Source organism: Lytechinus variegatus, chromosome 17 (genome assembly GCF_018143015.1).
Source record: "Lytechinus variegatus isolate NC3 chromosome 17, Lvar_3.0, whole genome shotgun sequence".
Classification (NCBI taxonomy): Eukaryota; Metazoa; Echinodermata; class Echinoidea; order Temnopleuroida; family Toxopneustidae; genus Lytechinus; species Lytechinus variegatus.
In genome coordinates, this window is record NC_054756.1 from 15,521,002 (window position 1) to 15,541,106 (window position 20,105).

The 20,105-nt window shown below is 37.9% G+C and overlaps 1 long non-coding RNA gene and 11 other non-coding genes across 12 annotated transcripts; all 12 read right to left on the reverse strand.

Moving 5' to 3' along the window:
- Nucleotides 1-45: 45 nt before the first annotated feature.
- On the reverse strand, nt 46-134 carry TRNAY-GUA. Its single transcript is given in 2 exon segments — nt 46-81; nt 98-134. It is a non-coding gene; the product is annotated as a tRNA-Tyr (tRNA).
- An 87-nt stretch (nt 135-221) lies between these two features.
- On the reverse strand, nt 222-312 carry TRNAY-GUA. The gene is given in 2 exon segments: nt 222-257; nt 276-312. It is a non-coding gene; the product is annotated as a tRNA-Tyr (tRNA).
- Nucleotides 313-398: 86 nt separating this feature from the next.
- On the reverse strand, nt 399-487 carry TRNAY-GUA. Its single transcript is given in 2 exon segments — nt 399-434; nt 451-487. It is a non-coding gene; the product is annotated as a tRNA-Tyr (tRNA).
- Nucleotides 488-570: 83 nt separating this feature from the next.
- Nucleotides 571-659, reverse strand: TRNAY-GUA. The gene is given in 2 exon segments: nt 571-606; nt 623-659. It is a non-coding gene; the product is annotated as a tRNA-Tyr (tRNA).
- An 82-nt stretch (nt 660-741) lies between these two features.
- TRNAY-GUA lies at nt 742-830 on the reverse strand. The gene is given in 2 exon segments: nt 742-777; nt 794-830. It is a non-coding gene; the product is annotated as a tRNA-Tyr (tRNA).
- An 82-nt stretch (nt 831-912) lies between these two features.
- TRNAY-GUA lies at nt 913-1,001 on the reverse strand. The gene is given in 2 exon segments: nt 913-948; nt 965-1,001. It is a non-coding gene; the product is annotated as a tRNA-Tyr (tRNA).
- Nucleotides 1,002-1,084: 83 nt separating this feature from the next.
- Nucleotides 1,085-1,173, reverse strand: TRNAY-GUA. The gene is given in 2 exon segments: nt 1,085-1,120; nt 1,137-1,173. It is a non-coding gene; the product is annotated as a tRNA-Tyr (tRNA).
- A 5,495-nt stretch (nt 1,174-6,668) lies between these two features.
- Nucleotides 6,669-8,101, reverse strand: LOC121431005. The gene is made up of 2 exons (XR_005972088.1): nt 7,881-8,101; nt 6,669-7,395 (listed from the first exon to the last, which is right to left on the reverse strand). It is a non-coding gene; the product is annotated as an uncharacterized LOC121431005 (long non-coding RNA).
- Nucleotides 8,102-19,428: 11,327 nt separating this feature from the next.
- Nucleotides 19,429-19,517, reverse strand: TRNAY-GUA. The gene is given in 2 exon segments: nt 19,429-19,464; nt 19,481-19,517. It is a non-coding gene; the product is annotated as a tRNA-Tyr (tRNA).
- Nucleotides 19,518-19,609: 92 nt separating this feature from the next.
- TRNAY-GUA lies at nt 19,610-19,698 on the reverse strand. Its single transcript is given in 2 exon segments — nt 19,610-19,645; nt 19,662-19,698. It is a non-coding gene; the product is annotated as a tRNA-Tyr (tRNA).
- Nucleotides 19,699-19,790: 92 nt separating this feature from the next.
- On the reverse strand, nt 19,791-19,879 carry TRNAY-GUA. Its single transcript is given in 2 exon segments — nt 19,791-19,826; nt 19,843-19,879. It is a non-coding gene; the product is annotated as a tRNA-Tyr (tRNA).
- An 85-nt stretch (nt 19,880-19,964) lies between these two features.
- TRNAY-GUA lies at nt 19,965-20,053 on the reverse strand. Its single transcript is given in 2 exon segments — nt 19,965-20,000; nt 20,017-20,053. It is a non-coding gene; the product is annotated as a tRNA-Tyr (tRNA).
- Between the last annotated feature and the right edge of the window lie 52 nt (nt 20,054-20,105).

Below are 20,105 nucleotides of genomic sequence, written 5' to 3' on the forward strand. Positions count from 1 at the left end.
AAGTGTTGGTAGAAAAGGAGAGAGAGAGAGAGAAAAAAATACCCCTCCACCGAACCGGATTTGAACCAGTGACCTAAGGATGTCAGTGCTAATACCTCTACAGTCCTCCGCTCTACCAACTGAGCTATCGGTGGTTGCTGGCGGAGATGTTGCGCATAATAAAATAATTTAGCGAAAAAGGTGTTGGTAGAAAAGAAGAGAGGGAGAAAAAAATAGACCACTCCACCGAACCGGATTTGAACCAGTGACCTAAGGATGTCAGTGTTATAATACCTCTACAGTCCTCCGCTCTACCAACTGAGCTATCGGTGGCTGCTGGCGGAGAGGGTGCACATAATAAAATAATTTAACGAAAAAGGTGTTGGTAGAAAAGAAGAGAGAGAAAAGAAATAGACCACTCCACCGAACCGGATTTGAACCAGTGACCTAAGGATGTCAGTGCTAATACCTCTACAGTCTTCCGCTCTACCAACTGAGCTATCGGTGGCTGCTGGCGGAGAGGGTGCACATAAATAGTTTAAAGAGAAGGGATGGTAGGGGAAAGGTGAAAGGGGATTATAAAAAAAAAACTCCACCGAACCGGATTCGAACCAGTGACCTAAGGATGTCAGTGCTTATACGTCTACAGTCCTCCGCTCTACCAACTGAGCTATCGGTGGTTGCTGGCGGAGATGGTGCGCATAATGAAATAGTTTAAAGAATATGGGTGGTAGGGGAAAGGGGATTATAAAAAAAACCCACTCCACCGAACCGGATTCGAACCAGTGACCTAAGGATGTCAATGCTAATACCTCTACAGTCCTCCGCTCTACCAACTGAGCTATCGGTGGGTGTTGGCGGAGATGGTGCACATAATGAAATACTTTAAAGAATAGAGGTGGTTGGGTAAAGGGGATTATAAAAAAAAACCACTCCACCGAACCGGATTCGAACCAGTGACCTAAGGATGTCAGTGCTTATACCTCTACAGTCCTCCGCTCTACCAACTGAGCTATCGGTGGGTGTTGGCGGAGATGGTGCACATAATGAAATACTTTAAAGAATAGGGGTGGTTGGGCAAAGGGGATTATAAAAAAAAAACCACTCCACCGAACCGGATTCGAACCAGTGACCTAAGGATGTCAGTGCTTATACCTCTACAGTCCTCCGCTCTACCAACTGAGCTATCGGTGGGTGTTGGCGGAGAGGCATAATTGAAACGTGTTTACTTTAAACAGTCACCCATTGCTGCAATACCATCTGGTCTTGAAGACATGGAAATGGACTTTGAAATTAATTATTTACTCGGGTTGCGTTTAACAATAAAATTTGACAAATATTAGAGTTTTGGTTGGAGGCTACTTCTAATCAGGTTAAAGACTCTCAAAGGTGAGGGGGGGGGGGGGTGCATGGGGGACACGGGCCTGATGTGCCTCTACCTCACGTGGATACACCATTGGGCTTCAAAATAGCGTAATGAGCAAGACGATTGAGGGGGTGGGACAAATTTTGACCTTTTTGGTAAAAATAAATATAATTTTGTAATATAATATTGACATAATAATTCACAAAATAATATCAGATTTTAACCTCCTTTATTTTATTTTTTGTCCCTTTCTCCCCTTTCTTTTCTTGTTCTTTTTTTTTCTTCACGTTGGGGGTACATGGACCCAAGCTCCCACCTCTATAATACGCCAGTCGGCTTCCTACCAAGAAAATTTAGATGGGTGTGTTTGAAGATTAATAAAACATAAATCAACGAAGAAAAAATGAAGAGAAAGATAATTGATAGTATATAAGCTTCAGAAAGAAATAGAAACTGAAATTCCATTCTTAAGTTGGTTAAAATAATCATGCTTTCGTGGTAAATATCACATCAATCATCTGATCATGATCGGCCCTATTGTTTTTTTTTTTTATATCATTTCCGAATCATTGCTAATTGTCACAAGGAATGTTATCCATTCATGACACATTATCAGGTTATATACCTGATACATCTGATATCATTATAACCCAATTTGGTTGCGAGCAATGAAGGAAGAATGGTTTGAGGTTTTTAATCACTCGTACATCCTTTCCCTTGGGAAATGGAACTTAAAATACTTCCTAGTCAAGTGCACCAGCGTCCAGACAACCATTCTTTTCCTGTTCCGATATATGAAATACCTTGTTTCTACCTGACATGGATATGACCGATATCCACCAGCTAACATTCGTCATATCCGGTCACTTTCTCGAGTACAAGCTACTTGGTAAGTACCATCTGATATTGGAAACAAATCATGAATTTATTCACGTTCTCTTTAAAAAGACGGGGTTGTCCCGTTCAACATGTTCAAGCCAATAGGCCTGCATTTCATGGGAGCCCTGTCAAAATGATAACAGAAATAAGAACACCTCAAAGGATGGTCATTTTGACCAATCGTATATCTTAAAGTGTTTGGAAAGAAAATGCAACAAAAATTTATAGAAAGTTCTATAAAGAATTTCTGCTCTTATTATGTTTGTAGTCATGAAATTGTGTGAAAGGCATGACTCGAGGGCCTTTCACTGTAAGGCCCTCGAAGAACCCGAAATATATTTTTTTTTTTTTTTACTGCCGGACTTTATGAAAATAACAAAACCAATTCCAATTAATATTAGGTAGCAACGACATGGATATTAGCAAATTTTGTGTTATAGGAATAAGTTATATGTACGTGGAGAGAATTAAGATGCTTGAAAGAAAAATATGATATTATACTTATGTATTTGTATATGAGTGTATTAATGTTTAGGTATGTGTATATGTATATGCATTTATGTATCTCGCATCTAACATTTCATCCAAGATTGGTATTTTTTTGTCTGTTTTTTTTCTTTGTATTTTTTTTTAATTTTTGAATACCTCGTTGTTACTATGTTATGTTTATGTTGTATTATTATTTTTTCTTATGTTTCTTTGTTTTTTATGATGATCTTTAAATGTCACTGGCGTACCTAGGATTTTTCACAGGGGGGGGGGGCAAATTCGTCCGCCCAAAAATTTGACAAGCAAAAAAAAGGGTCTTCAAGCACCTACATAGGATTTCGTACCAGAAAATTGACAAGCAAAAAAAAAAAAAAGAGGTATTCAAGCTCGTCAGGGGGGAGGGGGGGGGGCAGGGATACGTCCCTTGCATGAGTTGTTACTTGGTACGCTAGTGGTCTAAATACATCCCAGCCAAAGGAGAAACACACGATCAGATTTTATTCGCATGAGTAAAACTGAAATGAAAGAAACTAAAAACCTGTTTTCCATGTAATATTTTCGAAAGTTATAGTACTGTTATCACTTCCGATAACTTTTCAACTAGCGATTCAAAACTTTTATTTTCTAAGTCATTCCTCTGCGTCAGTCATCATGATTGAATATAAATCATTCTAAGACAACAGATAATGATAAACGGAGTAACTCAGTTGAATACTTATCCTTTATTTTCCACAATTAGTAGCTAAGGACCTAATTGATTTTGAAAAGTGGAAATTTCCATCATCATCTGAACACTATATATTTTGCGAATAAAATGACTAATCTCCTGAATATTTCTCAGCTAAATCGTATTGTCAGCTGTTATCAAAATCCCAAATACAACATTAGCTAATATTCTCAACACCAATTGAAATAATTTCCCTGTAGAATGCCACTAACATCTTTTTAAAGTCTTACTTTGAACGCTTCCATGTTATAGGACTTATCTGTGACGTCATGATGACGCACTTATGAAATTGCCTCCTCGAAGAAAAATAAAAAAAGAAGAATGATTTTTTCCCATGGACAGGGAAATACCATGTGATATGATTCATGCTGCTATATTCTGCGCGATCATGGATAGGAATAGATAGGCTGTAATTGGCTTCAGTCCCATTTCTGTGTTTTCGTGTATGGTACCACTTGCTGCGAAGGAATCCTTTACTCGAAGATTTTTTTATATTTCGAATAAGAGAGTCATCATCAGTTTCATTCACCTGGAATAATACCAGTACGGTTCCATTATCCTTCGAGGTTCAACTATTGTTTTGTCATTGGTCACTGCTTTATTTGACGTCATTTCTATTTTTGAATTGTTCTTTTCATTACACATCATAACAAATTTAGTTTGGGTTGGGGAGCGTGGACTACTTTAGGGGGTCGATATGCGCATACATTCGTGATTCCGAAGCTTCGTTATTCCGAAGGTTCGGATATTCCGAAGGTTCGTTATTCCGAAGGTTCGTATTTCCGAAGGATCGTAAGTCCGAAAACGTAATGATTTACCAACCTCATTTCGTTTTCGTATTATCGAACCTTCGGAATAACGCCACAATTTTTCGGATTAACGAACCCTTTTACGTTTTCGGATTAAAAAAACATCGAGGTATAGGCGATTTACGTGTTTCGGAATTAAATTTCGGAATAAAGAACCTTCGGAATTACGAAGTGTAACCGTCGATATGAGGCTGTAGGTGGGATGGGGGGGGGGGCAATTTCTGCCGTATTGAATACTTTTTTGTACATTATACCAACCCAATTTATTATCCTGAAATCCATGTGGTTTAAATATCACAAGTGAGTAAAGCGAGCGAGGAATCGTTGTGGAAATGCGCTTAAAAACTTTGTGTTTATCCACTGAAAGGCGATTATTGGGACATCACATCAAAGTATTGAGCCTGATCTCAGATTTAAAAACAAAAGAAAATAAAAGAAATAAGGACAGTTGGATATATACCACGATTTCATTCGAGGTGTTCTAGGAATGTCTCTTCTTAAAGAATTAACAACATTCGTGCAACATGTGTGAACAACATGTATCGATAAAACTTCGACATGATATAGAAGAAAGTGAACCCAAGGGCAGGGGTGTAACCCCCGCTTCTGCATCCGGTCAGACATGGGGAAATTTTGGAAGGTCAAAAGTGCACACTGCTCCCATTTTTCGCGTACAAGGCTATGGACACCGCAACTTCATGGCACACCAGCGAAACAGAGGCGTGGTCATAAATTGGCCTGCGCGCACAGCGTAAAAATATGCAAATAAGCAAATTGTCACAAATTAGCATAATACGCGACGTGATTGAATATGAAATGTATTCATAGAGCTGCGTCTTTGGTAAATTCATGTCATTGATCATCCCCGTTCACCCCCTCAAGGTATTCAGTTGTTTATTCATCTTTTCTTATTTACATATTTTTAATTCTTTCGCGATTATTACTACATCAATTAATTCACTTATTTATTTGCTAGATATTTCCCTGGAAGACATTTTGGAAGCTTACAAGAGATCCATTAGTAGGATTGAACTTAGGGGTCTGCTTGCTCTATTCATCAGGTGTTCATCACTGCCCATTATTTTCATTACACATCATGAATAGCCACAAATATTTGTTTATTTTTTGGGGGGTGGGGTACATACTTAAAATGATCTGAGCAAGAGAGCAATCAGGTCATTTTGTCTTTATTTTGATATTGAAATGAACAATCTGGTGCAAATCTTGTGAAGATTTTTTTTAAGTCTGAGTTTGGAATGGGAGCCAAAGAGAGCCCAGTACCCCCCCCCCATGTATTTGCTCTCACCAAGGCTATCTTAAAGGTCACTTCCAAATAAAATAAAAAATTTGTACCTGCCCACCCCCTATATTTCTCTATCGATTCCACCCCCCCCCTCTCTCTCTCTTCCACACACACACACACTTTCCACATAATCATGCGAGCAAACAATTATTCTCATTTCATTTTTATTTCTATCCCACTTTTAAATCAAACTGATTCATGTCTTTAATTCGGCTGCACCTGAATGTCAAAGTATGCCATGTTGCAATGGCTTTTATGGGCTATCTTGCCACGCATGTTATTTTGATACTAAATACCTGTTGTACTAGTATTATACCCATGGATACCCGACATACAGAATCAATCAATCAGCACCATCATCATGATCATATTCCAGTCATATAGAAGTGATCTTCAGTGCCATTTCATCACAACACAGTTTGGTAGCAATAACATCATCATCACATATCTTTCACGCAATATAAATTGGTGGATTAAGTAAATCACGAATATCAAGATTAGAAAGTAATATTTCAAATTAAAATGTTTATTAATTAATAAATTTTTGAATACATGATAAAAATATTTTTTCTCACCAAAGCTTCAAATTACATCAGCAAAATGCCTATAATGAGTGCAACAGAAATTGCACTATTACAAGAGAGGGGATGTATTTTTTTGGTAAAATCTAGAAAAAAAAATATGAAAAAAATAAGTATGTATATTCACTTACATAGTTATTGATAAGCCTTACATAGTCAATATAAGGGGGGCATCAAGGATGCCATTAATAAAAAGATTATCGATATACCTCTCTCTCAAAGTCAGTTACTAAAATATCAAATTATTTTTTCAGCATTTGCTGACAAGAAATAGCATGCTAATCTAATTGGTGACACTTCATAAAAAAGGGGAGCACATTTCTCTAAAGAGTGCCTTCCCAAATCTGCACATTGGTAAATCAGTAACAAAGTTGCTTATTGTCTATTGTTGTGAAGTGCTGCTAGAGCTGTGTTCTATTTCCAACAAATTCTTTTATTTGCAGAGCTAATCTAGTTCATTATACGGGACATCGACAATACAGTGTTACAAAAACAAAGAGATTTTTAAAAAAATAGTGCAACTTTTCACTTCCCCCAGAAAATGAATTCAACAGCTTAATGTCCAGCAATACATACAGGTTCTTGTTTCATAAGGACTTCAATTATGGTAAATTGGCCCCAAATGTAACTAGCAACTAGCATGGGAACCCCAATGTTGATCTGTTGCTTTAATGTTTCCATGGTAATTACCAGAATGGCAAAGCTAGAATAGTGGTTGGTCTTAATGAATTGGGGTCCAGGACTGAGAGTGATTTCTTCGCCCTCTGTTCTGTCACCTTGGTTTTATTATGCACATTTTTTCAATGAAAATCCATTATTTCTTATCATCTTTTATATGTCTGTAGGCATGTATGTTACATAGTCCAGACCTCAGTAAAGGCCCATTCTGCATTGTTTAGATTACCAGAATACAACCTATCCCTTTCAAACTACTGATATTATTCAAAGTGCTTTCACTACTATAAGTACTACATGTAGATGATTAGAACATTAATAAAGGGGGGGGGGGATAAGTGTGCCCTTTCGAAAAATATTTTAATCTTGTGTGAAACCTATGGACCTAAATATGATCTATACTCCAAATAATCTTTTTTTGTTCAACAGATGTGTAGTTTAAGCAACATTCAATATGTATTGACACATTTATTTAAATTCATTAAATTTTTAAATCTGTAATTGCAATGAAGCAACTGCTTGTTATGAACCTGGCCTTCATATTTCTTCTTGATCTGCCCTGGTGATACTCAAACAGCCTGTGAAACCTGCATAGGAAACAAAAAGAAAAGGGAACAAAATGAGCTGCTGATATAAATTATTCTTACTCATCTAGTCCAGTTTATTTAGAAGTTTTAAACTTTTTATGAGCGCCTACTCTTCCATGCAATATTATTTAGAAAATGCACATGTAGTAACTTATGTTGCCAGATAAAAATCATAGATCACTATTATAGATCATTATTCATATAACTTTTCTTTATTAAGTGTGAAAACCCATTCAAATATATATCGAAAGATTAATCTCAATATTTTGTCCTTTTTTATTTCTGTCTTCAGAGTAACTGAGTTTTAAAGTGATTTTATGTATGATTAATATAGCTAAGAGACATGGACAATAAGTATGCATTGATGATAATGGAAATACTGGTGCATTTGAATCCAAAAGAATATCATGGAGCTTTACTTTATGGGATAACATGATTTAGAAAAAAATAGTTTTTTTTAAATATTTTTATGAAAACAAGCATACCTTGCAAGCTTTTAAATCAGATATCCTGTTACTCATCAGATTGTACCTCTTGGTGATGTGCAAATGGTATTTGACTTTGTACTTCTGACTAGGCTGGGACTGCTAAGAACTGAATCCCATTGGATCTGCAATTCAATATACATACAATACTTTACAGTTAAAAATTTCAAAAGTGATAAACAAAATTCCTCTCTTATAACAATTTTTTCAGAGTTTCCAGCTTTCACAATTCCCAACTAGAAAAAAAGCAGGTCTTGACCAAAACTAAATGGTTCAAACATACGTGGCCTACTATAGTGAGGTCTTTTGTCAATCTTCAATATATATATACACCAAGCATGCAGCTTTGACAGATGTAGGATAATTATCATTTGTGTGATAATATGGCTTTCGCTCATTCATCAGTGCGAGACAATCTTTTGCACTCGTCTATAAACATGTCTGATTTGAATCTCTACGTTAAGTGAGTTCCTCTTTAAGTTTGATTTTTATTTTTAAAAAGGGTTAGCTCACTTGCTGGCAGGTTTAAATGACCCTTTGCCTTTCACCACAAATAACATCAAGTGAGGACAATAAAGATAAATCAATTGGATCAGCTGCTCTCTCTGCTTAGCCTTATACTTAAACAATTCAAAATAGGGCACTATAAATTTTCTCAACCCTTCCAAAAAACAATTGAGCAGTTTGAACCCTGACAAAGAAATGTTGCCCCCCCCCCGAAAAAAAAAGAATCATTAAACTCCATTGCTAGGCTAATTATATTTTAGTCCAATGGTCCAGCCAGGAACTAAAATAAAGTTAACTTAAATCTTTGTAGAAAAGAAGTCAAACCAGACAGATCTAGAATTTTATTTTATTTTATTTTTATCTATATCTAAGTTAGACCTATCCTAGGGCCTTACTTTTATTTAAAAAAAGAAAAACGTTAACATCTGTCTCAAATCATTCCATGAGCATGGAAAAATCTACCAATATCATTCCAAACAGATTCAGTTCATTTAGATTTAATTTCATTTCATTTTAAATGCAGATAATTTATTATATTGAAATGGCGGTGTCGAAAAATCAGTACTAGGCCCATGGCCTATAACTTCAAATTTCAACTCAAGCTTGTTTGAAAATTAATTTCCAACACCTAATGACCTAGCCTACATCGGCAATTTCGCAGCCGGCTGGCACCGGCGATGTCAAAGTCCGCATCCCGCTCTGGCTATATCGGTAATCGGCTTAATTTTGATGCAGCTTTGCCGTTAAACAAGTCCACATCTACCCCTGATATTTGACAATAAGAACTAAAATACAGATTTAATAAGGGCGGACATGAAGCATCCCAATTAACCAACTTAGTTCTACGAAAAACTATGTTATTTTCTGAGAAAATATGTCAGTCAGATTTCAGACTTATTTAGGATCAGGTCCAGGACAGGAAAAAGAAATGGAAATATGGAAATTGTGGTTTGCGTTGTAAACTGCACTTAAAGCCATGCATGCAATCCCCAACGCCGAACCCCAGCAAACACACTACAATTTCAACTAGGATCAAAGTAAGGAATTGAACTTAACTTACTTTTATTCCTATGGAATGTCATTAGATTGATATTAATGTTTCCTCCAAGATTTTCTGCTCCTTTGAAGTTCACTCAGAAATCATGATTTCGAACATCAATTCTAAAAACAGATAATTAGACTTGCTATTGTATTTCAAAGAGTTGAATTTCGCAGAATAAAAAAGAACGACACTTCGCACAGATATCGTAGGGAATTGTGGGACGGAAAAAAATGTTTAATGCATGAGGACATGAATAAAACATTAGCGTTTTATCCAATCATACAAGTGCATTGTGCGTATTTTGACGTCATTACTCATGAATTAAACATTGACCTTCCAAAATCAACCTTCAAATTGGACAAATGGCAGCCATGTTTGTTATGTACAAAACCTATGGAAAATCAAAAACGCGCAAAAAGAGTTGCCTCTCTAGCTCCCTTCGGGAGCTTACGTATACGTAAGATCGTATCTCTGTGCCCAAGGGGGAATGTAACGCCCTCTTTCTGTTAATGTGGATCTAGAAGAGAATAGCAGCAAGAAATTTAAAGATGCCTGAAACGTCACCTTTTTGTTTTATAACTTCTATATTTTGAAGGCATTTGGATTTCATTCGTATTTCAAGGGGCGGATCTAGGTTCTCATATGGGGAGGGGTATAAAGGACATCGTATTTCATTAAAAGAAAACATGGAATTTCATTTTTACATCGTTGATGAGAAAAATGTCCATCCCATTTCGGACCCCAAATGCCCCTGCCGCGTCCAGGCCGTCACATCTTAACGCCAGCCCGGCGTGAGCCCGGTGCGAACACGACACCGCATTGCCTCAAGCAAGCCGCATTCCATCGCTCAAGATCACTCAAAACAACAAAATATGAATCAAAATCTTTGGACTATATCTGCTTCTTTTTTTCCATCCAAATTCTTGTTTTGATAGATTGGTTGAAGTGATTTGTTTTCGCAGCTATGTCTTTTTATATCTCGTAGTATTACATTTACCGCTCACACCCAACATGACACGAATAAAGAAAATGACATTTGAAATGTCTGCTATTATAGCTGTAGGCTCTTGGTCCATATGCTATGAATTATATTTTGGTGTAATGTTACTGGCATTATGCCATTTCAAATCGTAATTCATTCAAACAAAAAGAACAAAGAGACATTGAACCAAATATGATTTACTACCATTTTCTCCGAGTACTGTAGGGACACTGTAAAAACTGCGGTGTTAAAACTGACACCAATTGGTGTTAATATAGAGGACCACACCCTGAGTTGTTAAAATTACACCCTAGAGATTAAACATAACACCAAAGAGTGTAAATGTAACAACAAAAGGTGTTGTAATAACACCTATAGGTGTAAAACTAACACCACCAATTTAACACCGGTGTAAAATAACTGGTGTGGTCCTCTATGTACACCGGTTAACACCACAGTTTTTGCTGTGGAGGTGTTCAATATGTCCCTAAAGTTAAAAAAAGGGAACCCCTGTCCTGTAGACATGGGGTCCTATATGATGACTGAGCATTTTGATCATTCAAAAATATTTTTTTTAATCTTATCTAACACTTCTTTTTTCCCCAAAAAACACAAATTGTGTAATAATTATCCTCATTCACAACAAAATATCAACGACAGTGGTTTGTGCGAGTATACAAGCAAACTAATTTGCGCACTGCAAGGGTGATGTCCTTTTCTCTGTCTTGACTTGTGTGAAGATTTTTTTTTAATAAGGGAATGGCATTTTAGGAAGATTTTTTTCTCCGTAATTATGAAAGATAGATTGAGTATATAGGCAAGCAATAACTGAACATAAGCATATTAGTCTATTGGTCACTTCGCGAAAGTTTTGTTTTGGCCGAGGAATCGAAGACATCATTCGTTCACTTGACCACAGAATTGTTGTACATCAATGGTTTGACCATCAACCATATATGTCCCTTCGGATTGAGGACGGAATAAGTGACAGAAATATACCGATCATTCATCGCGTTGATGGCCCATGACAAGATGTCAATATTTACCACGAGTGAAATACGATACAGGTTATTTTTAGTCTTTAAACGAAACCACTATCAACAAAGCATCGCACGTACTTGTTTTTAAGATCACGGAGATGCATTTGTAGCCATCATTTCGTCATTATTATCATGTCAACAAATATGCATCTTGTAATTTTGTGAATGTCTTAATCACGATACTGATGAATTTGGGTCAGATATTGAAACAGTGTTTGTGAAGTAAGACTAATAACAGCGGGCAGTCAGGTGGTGACCTCAGGTGACCTTCTGCTTTACCTCCCCTGAGGACACGTGACCTGACGTGCCCTGTATCATGTGGTCGGAGAGATGACCATGGTAACGGAACGCCACGATGCTTCAAAATAATACGGAAAAAAAACTCTTTCGTGTCGATTCAAGGGGAGCTGTACATGATGAACATGAGTGGATGTCAAGAGCTTAATGATTTGCCGAATACACTGTAAAGAGCGGGTTGAAATACGACTTGGACAATTGGTTTGGAAGGGGCGGGGATTATCGGGAGGGTGGACTGGAACTCATTAATATAGTCCCATATATATACTGCGGCAGCTGTGAATAATTGTAATTTACTTATCGGGAACTAGCTCTTGATTTGATACCTTCTTATTCCTGTGGAGCGTTTCATGAAAGGACTCGTCAGACGTTTTATCCGACAAGTCCTGTTATATCCGACAGTTACTATGGTAACAGCGACTTTCAGCCAATCATTATCAAGGAAAGTTGTCAGACCTGACAACTTGTCGGACAAAAAATGTTGATGAAACGCTCCACAGAAGTCTCAAGCAAGAATACCGTGATATATATAGACTCCCTCGTTTTCGTCATATAAAATGGATATTTTGTAAATTGATTATTTTTCAGTTTCTGATGATTTAAATTTCTTTCATAATATACCTCTTTAAATTCCGTAACAGATTGCGCCAGGGACCAATCCAAAATTGGATCAAAAGTTTCACTGGAATAAGATTGAATTCTATATCTATTTAAAATTGAACATTCAATCCAACCTTGGATTGGTCCCTAATGGCATTCTATTTCAATCTAAGGAATTTAGAGAGTAAATCCGATGACATCATTTCATTGTATGTAATTTTCATTAATGTAAAGAAAAGTATTGATGGTGCACAACATGGCATTTTGTTGGAAAATTTTCGCGAAAAAAATGGACTGTAAAATGAAAATCTAATTTTGTGATAGGTTTCGATGATAATATCGAACATAATATTTTATCATACATTGACCCCTTTTCCTTAAGTTTCTTTCCTATTCTCCTTTTTACCCTTTTATTTATTTATTTTCATTATTTGGGGGAGAGGGGAGGGGTGGGCAGAGCCCCCAATCCTCGCAACTGTGCTTCAGTGGTAATATCCTTATATAGATGAGCCTATATGCCAACTATCTCTTAATATTGAAAAATAATAATCTAAAATAACATAATTAGTGAGAAATTTTGAGTAAGCCTATTATCGATTATTCGTAACAAAAAGTCTCATTTTTTATTCGCTCGATTTATTCTCTCACATTTTTAAAAATTTCTTATTTCCCGTATCATAAACGTCGGCACCCTCAGAATCTTGGCCCACTGGTCAGTCAAGCATAATGATACCTCCCAAGTCCAGTCCTCACCCCCCCCCCCCCCTTTGCGCCCCACCCTTTTTCTCACCCCTCCCCTCCATTTTTTTTCTCTGTGAATGCAAAACAACATGTGTTAAATCTTATTTATTGATCATTCCCCAGAGATTTGAAATATTTCCCCAATATATCCAACTGGAGCACATATGTTGTTATGATGAGTATCCCGTCATTCCTGCCATTCCACTGGTCACATCTCCACCCAGAACTCAAGGGCTCCGAACCGCGGGAACAGGCCAAGAGGGTCAAGTCTCTCTCACGGAAAACCGTAACCCAAGACGAAAAAAAAATGAAAAGAAGAAATTAACACAATATTTGATAGAAGTGAAATAGTGATCAAGTTTTTTTTCGGTTTAAAGATAATCAATCTGCATTTGAAATTACGTGTATAATTTATAGGCATCATAGAACTCCATGTAAAGTGCTAGGAAAATAGATTTGGTGTAAATTATATCGAGTTTTTTTTTTTGGGGGGGGGGGCAGGGGCGGGAATATAGTATTTATGTTCCGTATAAAAAATGACTAAACGGATGGATAGCGCATAGTAGATTTTGTCGACATGACAATACTGTTTTCCATGGCGTCCATGATGTGGAGATGGGGGGGGGGGGGGTAAGCGGTGAGGTAATAAATTTGGGTACAATTTACTATTCCTGAAAAATACAATTTACTATTCCTGAAAAGATACAATTCACTATTCCTGAAAAAAATAAGAGAAAGTGGAGTAAGTAAACAGAAGTTAATTCTGCATGAGATTTAGGATTTAAAAAGTTGAAATTAGGCAGATTTTGAAGGAATATGATTGATTGAAATATGCATGATAAACATTATTAAATAAAGTTTTCGATCAACCTTCTTTGTCTGTGCCGTGGTGGGGGTTCAATTCATACCTTCAATTAGGCGATAAATTACATCAGTTATAAAAACATACAGAAGAAGGGACTATTTCGCGATCTTACCCTATTTACATCTAGCATGGAACTACATGCATCCAGGTACCAATTGAATATCCTTCTGGAATTATCCCCCCCCCCCCTCTTCCTCCCCTGTCACAAAGATGACTAACCAAAGAGATTGGTTGTTGTCAGTCACCCGTATCATTGGCGTGGAAAGAGGCCTGGAGGTCGTTTCATAAAGCTGTCCGAACGACAGGTGAACCTTTCTTACGCGCTAAACAATCGCCAATGAACATTTTGGTGCATACCCTTTACCACAAGAGATGATCACCAGTCGTTCTTAATTTAGGAAACACCAATTGCATAAAGTATGAAAATATGGTAACCTTGCCATCCAATAGCTACCACACCCCGAGTTCTTGGTTTTCATGAATTCGACAAAATAGCCATGTTTCTGTGAACAGAATGAGGCGATGCCCCGGGGGGGGCACTCGACCAAAAAAGTGGTGGGGGTGTGCCGCGGGCGAGACAAAAAACGGGGGCCTTGGAGCGGGCTTATTGTAAAAAGGAGGGTCCTTGGAACGGGCTTCGGAACGACAAATGTTTGTGAAAACGGGGGTCCTTGGAACGGATCGCCAGCGTGTGAGCGCGTATGCATCCCTACGGAACGGTCATGCGTGCATGATGCAGCTAGCGCGGCCTCCGCCGGGGAGCTCTGCGGCCGCTTTTCACCAAAATTGCAGCTCATTCAACGCGATCGGAGCGGCGTAACGAAAAATATGCGAAGCTTTGGAGCGGATTTCTCTCTTCTTTTTTCTCGATAAGAAGAAAATGCTATGCCTTGGAGCGGCTTTCTTTGTTCTTTTTCTCAACAAGGCAAAAATGCTATGCCTTGGAACGGAAATTTGAGTGTAAAAATGGGGGTCCCCTCCGCGGCACATACCCACTATGCATTATATACTGAGTGCCCCCCCCCGGGCGATGCTACCCAAGAACCTGAAATCTTTTCCTGTGGCGCGCGCGTTATTTGTTGGAGAGTGTAAACTTAAAATAATTTTCCATACGTCCCGACAGATCCTTATGTTCTCCTCTTATTTCAATTATTCTCGATTGTGTTTAAATTGTTTGTAATAAGACACGCTTTATTATCGATGAAGTTTTTAACAAGCTCAGTCGACGTCACCTCCCTCTTCCACCTAGTCAGGACATAGTGATTATGGTAGACCAATTTGATCTTGACATTGAATTGCCCTTTTATGCCAAGCCTTCGATGGGCATCCCCTTTTAGCTTTCATGGCTACATCCCACAATGCACCACTGCTTCCAATCATTAATGTCAGTATTTTTTGCCTAGTTTACGGATTGTGTTTTTCTTGTAGGTAACAAGGTTAATCAATATTTTTTCTTAAAAAAAAACATGCCCTTACGATCAATGGTGAATGCATGAATGAAATGAATGACATGTTAATCATGTTAATTCCTCTCATTGACTCGTTTCTTGAAAAACATAATTTCCTTCTTCGTGACCTTTTTCTTGATAAAATTGCTAGATTTAATCGATAATCGTCCTTGCCTCTGAATTCTCAATTTTCCACGTGACTCCACAAACGCATCCCACCAACAGATAGCTTGATCACGTGACTTGGACGCCGATCAATGTGTAATAATGTACGTATCACAGTCATCGTGTATTATTTATCTCCCTAACGACTGATCTCATAAAATGTCACAATGTCAGAAGCATCGGGCTCTTCCCCGAGGACATCAATAATTGATGGGTGGCGAAAGATTAGCACATGTCATTGGGAGTTGCGCAGGGGCGTAGTTCCGACGGGGGGGGGGGCGTTTTTATAAAAAAAAAATGATAAAGAGAAAATAAAAGCAGGAGAGAGGTTCAGAAAGAGGGGGAGAGAGTCTAATTTAAAATGGAAGTTCTCCTGGCTACCAATTCTTTTACTTGATGCTTCTAATAATCATTTGTAATAATTTTGTCGTTGAAATTTAAAATTTCTTCATTTTCCCCTAATAATACACATCAATCTCGCCCTCCACCAATATTGGTGGGGGGGGCAATTACCTCAGAGTCAGCGTTGCCCTATATTTTTGATAAACATTATAAAATAATTTAAACCTTACCGCACGCAGGAGAAGAACAAGAAGAAAAAACATGTTTATGGCCCCCGCAAGTATGAGCGACACTCGGACCCCCTTTTTCGCCATGTAACCGTCATTAGATAAAATCATTAAAATTTGGAAGAGAAAGAGAGAAAGACATCAAAGAGGGGAAGACATAGAGAAAGTGAGAGAGAGGGAGAGAGGGGGAGACAGAAGGAAAGAAGGGGGATTGAGGAAGGAATGGAGGAGAGGGAAGAAAAAAGGAAGTGCCCAAAGAAGCATTTTATTTTACGATATTCTGATGAAGACGATGCCAATGCCCGAGTGAGTAAATAATTGAAGGGTGGATGCAACGACGACGGATCGTTAAGCGCAAGAGAACATTCGAATATATTCGAACTCTTGATGATAAGTCATCTAGAGTTCAGCCAAGTTACTTGTTCCAAATGTGGAAGTGACTGAATGATCTTTTTAAGAAGAATGATTACTTAAAGTGTCATGATATGGTCACATAATGTAATTTCACTCCTAATGACTTTGAATTTGTGTATTTTAAATATATATAGATTTGTTTATATTTTATTCTGGTTTTGATCGATTTCATTAATTTACACGGCACAAACAAAGTGTATTTCATAGGAATGGTGAATCAAGTAATGTGTCTTTATGTCGATTTGCTACAAATTATGAGAATATGGTATTGAACCAACTGAAACGTTTGTCTTTTAATCAATACTTATTTCAGAACAATAAAAGCAATATACATGTAGATGTATGCCTACGAGAAGGAATACGAGAAGGAAAGTACAAGACAAACTTTAAGACCGTTCTAAAAGGTCACGTGGTTCCGAAGGTCATTCCGAGGCAATGGCTAAGATTGTCAACATCGGAAATGAATCAATTTAAACGAATGAAAATGACTTACAAAGAATGGCGCCCCAAGCAAAAGTCACGGTGTTGTTACTGTCTTGTTATACAAGACTCAACCCCGTCCTCTATTAACTCTACCAGCCTCGCGGCGGAGTGTCAACCGTGATAAACCGGTCGATTGAGACGAGTTGGAGAAACATCTCAGCATCTATTTAGAGTTGGCAACCCCACCGTCTTTTTTCGCGGGGGGGGGTGTACCTGGGATCTTAGGAGAAAACTATTAATTCAGGAGGAAACTTTTTGGAATGCACATTGAAAATAAAATGAAAGAGTTCACTTTTTATTTTCTATATATCCACTCTAAAATGAGTGATCCTATCACTCGTAACGGGTGACAGTAACTCACCATTTCTGGTATTTTTCCCCAAAATTTATTTACAGGAAAGAGTTGTTGTGTTCATGCATGGATCTAAGATTATGGTCATTTTATTTTCGACATTCCCTATCCAAGTCAATGACTATTGCATGTGATCTATACATACAAGCTGGTAGAGGGCGGGGGGGGGGGGTACTTGGGTAAAATATTGTGCAATATTTGCTTCAGCTCCGCTCCAGGCATGCAGTAACTGATTCAAGCCTCTTAGTCTAAGAATCAGTTTAGAAGTCAAGTCCATTGAATTGTTGTATATAAATACCCACACTCTTGGGTGGATTTGGAAAGAATAATACACCTGACAGGTCTTGCTTTGGAAGGTCAAAAGTAGAAGGACATTTTAGTGACAGTTCAATTCTGCAAACAGATACCGTGTTTACACGCTGCCCCGCGAGCAGAAGCAGCGTGTAAACTTGCTAAAAGTGTGATATTGGTGGCCAAACTGCGCGCATCTTACAAAACTTTCAAACTGTAATAAGTCGTGCGATATCATTATTAAAAGGGAAAACAAGACGAAATAAAATAAAACAGACTGTAAGTACAAGAAGTAGCATTGATTTTTAAAGATTCATATACCAAGATACCAATCTTTAAGGTTTCATGTATAAAGCCCATCTGCTCCCTTCCTACTTTTCTCTTATCCCTCATCATGGGCGGCAACATTATATTTTGACGGGGAGGGAGGGGCAAAACGACCTCGATATGACGTCATACTTTTATCTCAAACGTCCCAGACTTCGAGCTTATATCATGTATATACTCCTTTTCTTTCTCCCTCCTTTTTCGTTTTTTTTTTACCTTTTCCTTTTTTTAACTCCACTCCTCTCAGAGTGAGACAAGAGACCAGTCATTTTGGAGTGGAATTTGCATCTTTTGAGAGTGGATTATGGCTCATTCTGGAGTGAAAATGTAAAAAATCATAGAGGGGACAGTCACCCCCCCCCCGCTATGGGGTCACCCATACCCCCTCATCTCACGTTGTTGTAACCTCTACATCTTTCAATCGACACACGACGGAGTTAAAGTGGTCCTGTACCATGTGTACCATCAACCTCTTCTATCCGTTGGTCTTTACTAGAATCGTACATAATCAACCAAAAGTTCTTTCATCTTTCGCCCCTTTCATAAATCTGTCTTCTATTTCGGAAATCATTTACTGTTTTCCTCCCGAGAAGAAATTGCACTTTGAACTATTGTCTCGGAGAGAGTATAAACAAAATCCATTCCCTGTCGATTTCCGATTTGTTTATTCTTTAAATGGATAGTTTGTATTTCATGGTTTATCCCTTTTTTCCCCCCAAAGGAATATCACTCACTGTTTCATATATTCAACTGAAAACCAGAACGGATTAAACAATTTTGGATTAGACAATTTTATTGTTTTTTTTCTAACCTATGCTGCGATTTTCTCATAAGGCTCAAAGTTAACATAAATCTGAATCCATAGTTCGACTCGTCACTATCCAAAACCAATACATATTTAGTCAGATTCAATGGCCTGTATTCTGAACTTGGGTTGAAACTAAAGTTTAAAGTTGTGGTTTAACTATGGAGAGCCAGTGGGAACACAAATTCCTTAAAGTTTACACATTCAATTTATTAACTGATATGGCACCCAAATATTGTTTGTAAATGTCTGGGAACGATAACTAAAGTGTTATTCTTTATTATGAAAGCAAAAGGAAACAAAATAGTTAACATAAGAAATATACAATATGAACAAATTTTGGGGGCTCCCCATAGATTTATCACAGTGTTTGACCATGGTCTACGTTAAACCCGACTTCAGAAGAGGGGCCTATGTATCAATAATTGAGAAAGGTGAAAAGTAGGCACAGTGGTTGTGGAAGAAGAGGAAAGGAAAGATCCGTTTTATGATACCCACCCGGAAGAAAACGTATGACACCGGGATGAAATTTGGTATTGTGGGTGCCAATACTATTATTTCTTATAAAAAGAAAGAAAGATAGAAAGAAAATTTTAGGAAAATCAATAAAAATTAATCATTCCACAGAACCGGATTCGAACCAGTGACCTAAGGATGTCAGTGCTTATACCTCTACAGTCCTCCGCTCTACCAACTGAGCTATCGGTGGCTGCTGGCGGAGAGGATGCACATAGTGAAATAATTTAACGAAAAGTGTTGGTAGAAATGAAGAGAGAGAGAACAAAATAAAAATGTTACCCCTCCACCGAACCGGATTTGAACCAGTGACCTAAGGATGTCAGTGCTAATACCTCTACAGTCCTCCGCTCTACCAACTGAGCTATCGGTGGTTGCTGGCGGAGAGGATGCACATAGTGAAATAATTTAACGAAAAGTGTTGGTAGAAAAGAAGAGAGAGAGAACAAAATAAAAATGTTACCCCTCCACCGAACCGGATTTGAACCAGTGACCTAAGGATGTCAGTGCTAATACCTCTACAGTCCTCCGCTCTACCAACTGAGCTATCGGTGGCTGCTGGCGGAGAGGGTGCACATAATGAAATAATTTAAAGAAAAGTGTTGGTAAAAAAGGACAGAGAGAGAAAAAAAGTTACCACTCCACCGAACCGGATTTGAACCAGTGACCTAAGGATGTCAATGCTAATACCTCTACAGTCCTCCGCTCTACCAACTGAGCTATCGGTGGCTGCTGGCGGAGAGGGTGCACATAATTAAATATCAAAGAAAAAGGGAAGTAT